General features: G+C 38.2%; 1 pseudogene; it reads right to left on the bottom strand.

Annotated features, from left to right (window-relative positions):
* Positions 1 to 1,438: 1,438 nt before the first annotated feature.
* On the bottom strand, positions 1,439 to 5,812 carry LOC130457433 (eukaryotic translation initiation factor 4H-like; annotated as a pseudogene).
* Positions 5,813 to 7,465: the final 1,653 nt, after the last annotated feature.

Below are 7,465 nucleotides of genomic sequence, written 5' to 3'. Positions count from 1 at the left end.
TTGTGAAAATTAGATTTAGCTTTCTCCTGATTGTAACAATGAAGGTACTTAGCTCTTCCTTGACAGTGAAGATAAAATTGTAATCCCCTGTCTATTTTTAGATTTTAATCCTCAAAGTTTTAACTCAGTATTTAAAGTAGATCTACCCATTTTAACTACAAAAAGGTGCTAACTAACCAAAAAAGGTGTTAACTAACCACAAAAAAGATGTTAACTAACTACAAAAGGTGTGAACAACCATTTCATACATTGAGTGGGCAGTCCAGGAGAGGAGCATCTGCTGTGATTGGTAGACCTAAAATTTAGGGAAGGTGACACAAGAGAAAAAAAGTCTTTAAATGGAGGAAACAGAGGCCACAAGGATCAATGGATTGATCAAGAATGAAGAAGTCACTTGGAGGAGAGACTGGAAGATAGACACTCAGACATAAAGTGAAGACACTTGGCTGTGGAACTGACCCCTGGAGGAGCTCCTACAGGGGACCTCAGACTTCTTTCCTTTTAGATGGTCACCATGGTGAGTGAAAAGGCTGATTTAGTTTCCTTGCCTTTCTGTAGGTGTAAACCTCCAAGAAAGGCCCATCATCTTGAGATTCCTTTCCCCTGGCTGAGGCTTAGAATTTCTACCTGGCTCTGAGAAAGCCAGAGCTCTCTCCCCCCATTCCCCTTTTCTATCATCCTTAATATTTTCCCTCTATTGTAAACAAACTACCATAAATTCCATTTACTTTAGTAATTCATTTTTGGGATTTAGTAATTAAATCCCTGGTGGCCACCAATTAAATATTACATCCAACCATAAATTTAACAATATCATGCTTTATGTTTAAATAATACCCATTTTGAACTTATCTTGGTATTGTGTGTGAGATATAGTTATAACCCTAATTTTCACCATATTTTTTCTCAGTTTTTCCCAGCAGATTTTTTTAAAATAGTGAGTTCTTATCCCAAAATCTGGAGTCTTTTTGTTCATCAAACACTAGATTACTAAGATTATTTACCTCTAATATATTCCATTAAACCACAATTCTATTTCTTTTCCAGTTTTGATGTTTTGATGATTACTGCTTTATAGTAGTATAGTTTTAGATCTTGTACTGCTAGGCCACCATCCCTCACATTTTTTTTTCATTAGTTCCCTTGATGTTCTGGACCTTTTGTTCTTCTAGATGAATTTTGTTAATTTTTTTCTGGTTGTATAAAATAATTTTTGGTAGTTGGGTATGGCACTGAATAAGTAAATCAATCTAGTAGGATTGTCATTTTTATTATATTAGCTTAGCCTAGCCATGAATAATTAATGTTTTCCAATTGTTTAGATCTAATTTTGTGTGAAAAGTCTTTTATAACTGTGTTCATGTAACTCTTGTATTTGTCATGGCAAATAGATTCTCAATTATATATATATATATATATTTAAAAGATTACTTAAGATTTTCTTTTATTTAAAACATCATTCACAAAATACCATATCCATAAATTTACTTTCTGTCATGAAGCAGAATGGGTTAAGTGTTTGGAATTCCATTCTCACATTTAAAATGCATTTGGATTATCCAGAAATTGAGATTTGTTGTTGCTGCTGTTCTTAATCTTTTCTACATTGAAGATGTAAGTAGGTCATCTGAAAGCATCCATTTGGATTACAACCACACAATGTATGTCTTACTTAAATTACGTTTTGGTGTTACACAAATGGTTTCTTATCTTAGGAGCAGAGAGTATGACAGGTGGAAAGAAGGAGGGAGGAAAGGAAAGAAGAAGCAGGAGAGAGGAGGAAGGGGTTCTATAAATTGCTGTAACTCTGGAACAAAGAGAATAGTAACTGAAGCCAGGAATCTGGAGTCAACAACACTGCTGCTATCCAAGCATAACTTACCTAACAGGTCAAGGTTTCTTGGAAACCTTGACAATTCTGGCTTCTTTCTAGATACTGGTTAGCCCCCAAATGGTCTCAGTCCCCAACCTTAGTGCTTTGTCTTTGACTTTCCTGAAGATTTTGCCAGTGAAAAATAGACTCTCCCCTGAGGAGCCTTCAGGCTAGAAGAGGCACGGGTCTTCAACTTTAGAGCTACTCATGAAATGCTTCCAGGTTCTTGAAGAATTTGAATGAGACCCAACATGGCCAGATCCTAGGGTCAGCTCTGGTGACTCATTTTAACAATGATGATGGAAAGCACAGCATATCACTGTGGACTATTCATTTACACTTGAGGACAAAGAAATACTGGGGCTGGATGCAAAATATATGGCCAAGGAGAGTGTTTTACATTCCTTCCAACACAAAACAAAGTCAACGTTATCTGCATAAACCTGCATTTAAAAGTTACTTACCAAACATGTCAAACTAAAAAAAGTGGGTAATTTTTTTAAAAAGCAAAGACTCTTCGAGCATTTTTTATGTTTGAATAGGCATAAATATGCACCGCTGTGGGAGCCCCCAGAGTGCTCCATCCCAGGTGAGATAAAGACAAGATTGCAGTTTGCAGTAAGAGTTAAATGAACACAGCCCTCGGATCTGCCTAATAAAAAGAAGTACACTAGTTGGGATTTTTGTTTGGGCAGAGCTGTGATCCACAGACTTGTGGGAGTGAAGCCTATTACTTCTCTAAGTGAATAACCATTCTCCACCATAAATTTCACAACACTATACATTTTCTATATAGATAAGCTATACTTTAAAATTGGAGCCTATTCTGCTTTAGCATATTTGTTTAGGGGGAGGTATTGGGGATGGGGGTGCAAGGTAAAGAAAACTATCTGTGAACTGGTTGGAAGGATTATGCCAGTGTTTGATCCCTATCCTTAGAGAAGGCGGCCAATTCTCCGTGTAGGTCGGGGAACAGGTGGTCCAACCTGTTGGGGAATTCTTTCCTATTTCCTCTTTGGAGCCACAGTAACCCAGAACGAAACACGCAGGTCAGAAGAGAAGTGAGGGAAATCCAAAGGAAACGATATTGGAGTTTTGATAAAGTCTAACCAGTGTTTCTGAAGTAAAACAGAAAAAGCTAAGGAGCAGCACACCTCATCCCCAGAACTCCCACCCTCCCTGATGACAGCAGCTTTCATTCATCTGCAAGAGACCCCGTGCTGCAAAGATGAAGAGGAGAACAGGGAAGACCAAGGTGGTGGGGGAAAACAGCACAAAACAGGCACTAGATACAGCAAAGCCAAGAATATACTAAAAACCACTTGTTAACAGTTGACATTCATTCACAAGCTCTGTGTTTTCAGTTTCAAGCGAGGAGGGGGACAAACTGTCAGGTGGCAGGAATGGTAACTGCAGGGCTGACGTCCAGAGCAATGAACTCTGCTGCGGTCTCACTCAATAAGTCTCCCCCTATTCCCTCCCGACCTTGAGCTCATTCCTGCTCTTTGTGAACCACTTTCTCTCAGGGCCTGGCTCCGCGAAGATAGCCAATTTGGGATTGGCTACTTGATTGAGGGGGGTAGCAACTGTTCGAGGTTTAAGCTGAAGTCCGAGCCTCTGTGCTCTTTCCTCTTCTGTTGGTTCTCTGAAATCCACTTAAGAGACCCGAAGGGGAGGTCCATCTCTTAAGTGACTCCCCATTGGGGGCAACCCGCTGGCCTGTCACTAAGGGGACTGCCTCCACCCCTGCCTCCTAAGAAGTCATCCTTGAAGCCAGAATTAAAGTCATCCCAGGAATCCCATCCACCTCTGGCTTCTCCAGACACCCATTCTTCTGTCATCTGGTCCACCTTTCCTGAATCCAAAACCACCCTTATCTTGTTTTCTACTTTCAGCAATGCCCACTCGAAGCCATCATCACCCAACAGCGCACCATCATAGGTCAAAGCTTCCTTAAGGGAATCCACCTCATCAAATTCTACATAGCAAAATCCTTTAAATTTGTCGTTTTCTTTATCTGACTAGTCGTCCGCTCCTTATGCTGAGATCCTTGAAGATCGCGTCTAATTCTCCCTGAACAGTATTAAAAGGCATGTTTCCTATGTAGGCTGTGTAAGGGGAATCTGTCGACAGCTCCTTCTGACTCTGGGAAACGTGGACACCAGCACTACCTCGGAACCCTCCGCCACGAAGCTGTGGTAGGCCAGATTGTAGGTGTCGAAGTCTGCCATTTGCCATCTCTGCTCCGAGAGGAACCAGCTATTTTATATTTTCTAGAGTGATTTTAAATGGAATTTCTCTTTCCAATTCTTGCTGCTGAGTTTTGTTGCAAATATATTGAAATGATGATGAGTTATGAAGATTTATTTTGTATCCTTCAACTTTATTCAAGTTATTATTTCAAATACTTTATTTTAGTATATTTTCTAGGATTTTCTAAATATACCATTATATTATCTGCAAAGAGTGACAGTTTAGTTTCCTCATTGCCAACTTTAATTCCTTCATTTTCTTTTTCTTCTCTAATTGCTTACACTAGCATTCTAGAACAATATTAAATAAAAGTGATAATGGGCATCCTTCCTTCACTCCTGACCTTTTTGGGAAGGCTTATAATTTATCCCCATTGCAAATGATTCTTACTGTTTTAAATAAATACTAATTATTTTAAGGAAAGGCCCTTTCATTCTTATTCTTTCTAGTGTTCTCAGTAAGAATGGGTATTGTATTTTGTCAATGGCTTTTTCTGCATCTATTTAAATAATTATGCGATTTCTATTTATTTGATTTTTGATATCGTCAATTGTACTGGTAGTTTTGCTAATACTAAACCAGCCTTGCATTACTGGTATAAATCCCACTTAGTCAAAATGAATAATTATTATGGTATATTGTTGTAGTCTCTTTGCTAGTATTTTATTTAAGATTTTTGCATCAATATTCGGTAAGAAGAGTGATCTGTAGTTTTCTTTCTCTGTTTTTGGTTTTCCTGGCTTAGGTATCAGTATCATATTTGTGTCATAAAAATAATTTGGTAGGGGCTTCTTCTTTCCTTATTTTGCCAAACATTTTGTATAGTATTGTAGTTAAGTTAATTGTTCTTTAAATGTTTAATAAAATACATTTGTGAATCTATCTGGCCTTGGGATATTTTTCTTGGGGAATTCATTGATGGTTTGTTCAATTTCCTTTTCTGAGATAGGACTATTTAAGTATTCTATTTCCTCTTTTATTAATCTAGGCAATTTATATGCTTGTAAATATTCATCCATTTCATCTAGATTATCAGGTTTATTGTCATGAAACCTGTCAAAAAAGCTCCTAATGATTGCTTTAATTTCCTCTTCATTAGAGGTGAAATCACTGTTTTCATTTTTGATACTGTTGCTCTCTCTCAGAGGGGAGAGAAGCCACAAGGTAGGAAGATAGAGACAGGATAGAAGTTTTTGATACCACGAGGGGAGTGACGGAGTCCTATTAGAGATATGAGGTGGTCAGAATGAGTCTTTATTAATTATCAATGAGCCACAGCTAAGCTCCGATCAAAGGACCATTGCGTAGGCTTTTCCAGTCCTGAGATCCATTCCACACAGGTCAGAGAGGTGAATAGAGAAAGATTAAAGATGGAGCTTGGCCAGAGGCCAAGCTCCTGCAAGGACAGCCATCAGGTAGCCTGAAAGAGAAGGAAGAGCAGAGCAGAGAGAGCGAGGCGGAGCTTGCTGGGCCATAAATACCATTTGCTATGTAGTACATAGGGATGACCCTCATTGGTCAATGACAAGGCGTAGGTGTGGTTTCTCTTAACCAGGGGAGAACAAAGAAACCTGTTTTCCCGCCTAACCTGGGAGAAGCTGGGGTCAAGGGTCAGAGGCCTTCCCAGCCATGAGCACTACTGAGCATGCCCAAGACTGACTGTTCCCCTTGCCCATAGCTAGGGGGCGGACTGCTACAGATACTTGGATTCTCTTCTTTCTTTTTTAAAGTCAAATTAAACTATATTTTATTTCCTTTTTCACAGAACCAGCTCCTACTCTTATTCATTAGTTCAGTAGTTCTTGTAGTTTCAATTTTATCAATTTCTTTGATTTTTAAGATATCCAATTTAGTCCTTAACTGGGGATTTTTAATTTGTTCTTTTTCTGTTTTCTTTAGTTCCATAATTAATTCATTTATCTGATTTTTCTCTATTTTATTGAAATTAGCATTCAGGAATATAAATTTTCTCCTGAATGCTGTTTTGGCATTGTGAAGATTAGATTTATCTATCTCCTGATTGTAACAATGAAGATACTCAGCCTAACAAAATCAGGAATGTCTACACCCATACTTAAGGGTTAAGTATCTAGGAGAATGGCCTTTGCTAGATATGTGCAGAAACAGCTGACAGACCCCTGGGCTGTCTTAAGTCAAGTGTAAGCTACCATTGGTATAGATGAGAGGCAGGAGAGTGATGTAAAACCATCTATATAGGGTACATCACTTCCTCTCTTGGGGCTCTTTCCCCAGAGAGGTGGCTCTGGCTGATCACTTCCAGTGAGTAGGCCTGGGCATCAGTTCGATCCTGGAATTCAAGCCTGAAGGAGCTCCCTCAGACAGCTTCCTTAAGATAGTCCTGTGAGTGATAAGACTTTTCCTTTTTCCCTTGGCTCTCAGGGGAGGCCCCCTTGGCCAAGGCCTTGAACTCCTGCCTGGCTCAGCCTAAGACTGAGCAGTTTAAATTAACTCTTTCCCTCTCTCTCTCTTACTTTCTTTCCTCTATATTAATTAAAATCACCATAAACTTCCAGCTGACTTAGGTATTTTATTATGGAATTTCCTTGGTGACCAAATTTATTTAGATTTTAAGTCACAACCCTAAAAATATCTTTAACAGTCTGCAACCGATAAATTTTGACATGTTGGCTCTTAATTGTCATTTTCTTCAATGAAATCAGTGATTATTTCTATGATTTTTTCTTTGACCCACCAGATTTGAAGAATTAGATTATTTAATTTCCAATTAATTTTTAATTTGCCTTTATATACACCCATATTGATAATAATTTAATTGAATTATGATATAAAAAAGTTACATTAATTATTTCTGTTTTTCAACATTTGGTTGTGATATTTTATACCCCAGAACATGATCAATTTTTGTATATGTACCATGTGCTATTAAAAAGAAGGTATATTCTTTTTATCCCTAGTAAATTTTCTCCAAATTTTTATTAAGCCTAATTTCCAAAAATATCTCTTCACTTCATTTACTTCCTTTTTATTTATTTTTGCTTAGATTTATCTAGTTGTAATACGGGAATGTTGAGTACCCCCACTAGTAGAGTTTTATAGTCTATTTCCTCCTTAAGCTCCTTTAATTTTTCCTTCATATATATAGATGCTATACCACTTGATGCATATATATGATATACTAGTAGTAGTGGTAGTCTCTCGGTGATCGAGAATGACTATTGTCTTTGTGCAGTTTCATCTACGGTGTACCCTCATGTGGCTTTGGAGTCCAAAGGCTGAGGTGCAAAGTTTGTGGCACATGGGGCATGGGACACCAGTTGTTACGTGAGGTGTGGTTGTGGCCTGGTGTCGGCGTTCACT

Source organism: Monodelphis domestica, chromosome 2 (assembly GCF_027887165.1).
Source record: "Monodelphis domestica isolate mMonDom1 chromosome 2, mMonDom1.pri, whole genome shotgun sequence".
Lineage (NCBI taxonomy): Eukaryota > Metazoa > Chordata > Mammalia > Didelphimorphia > Didelphidae > Monodelphis > Monodelphis domestica.
This window is presented reverse-complemented; position numbering and strand designations above follow the sequence as displayed.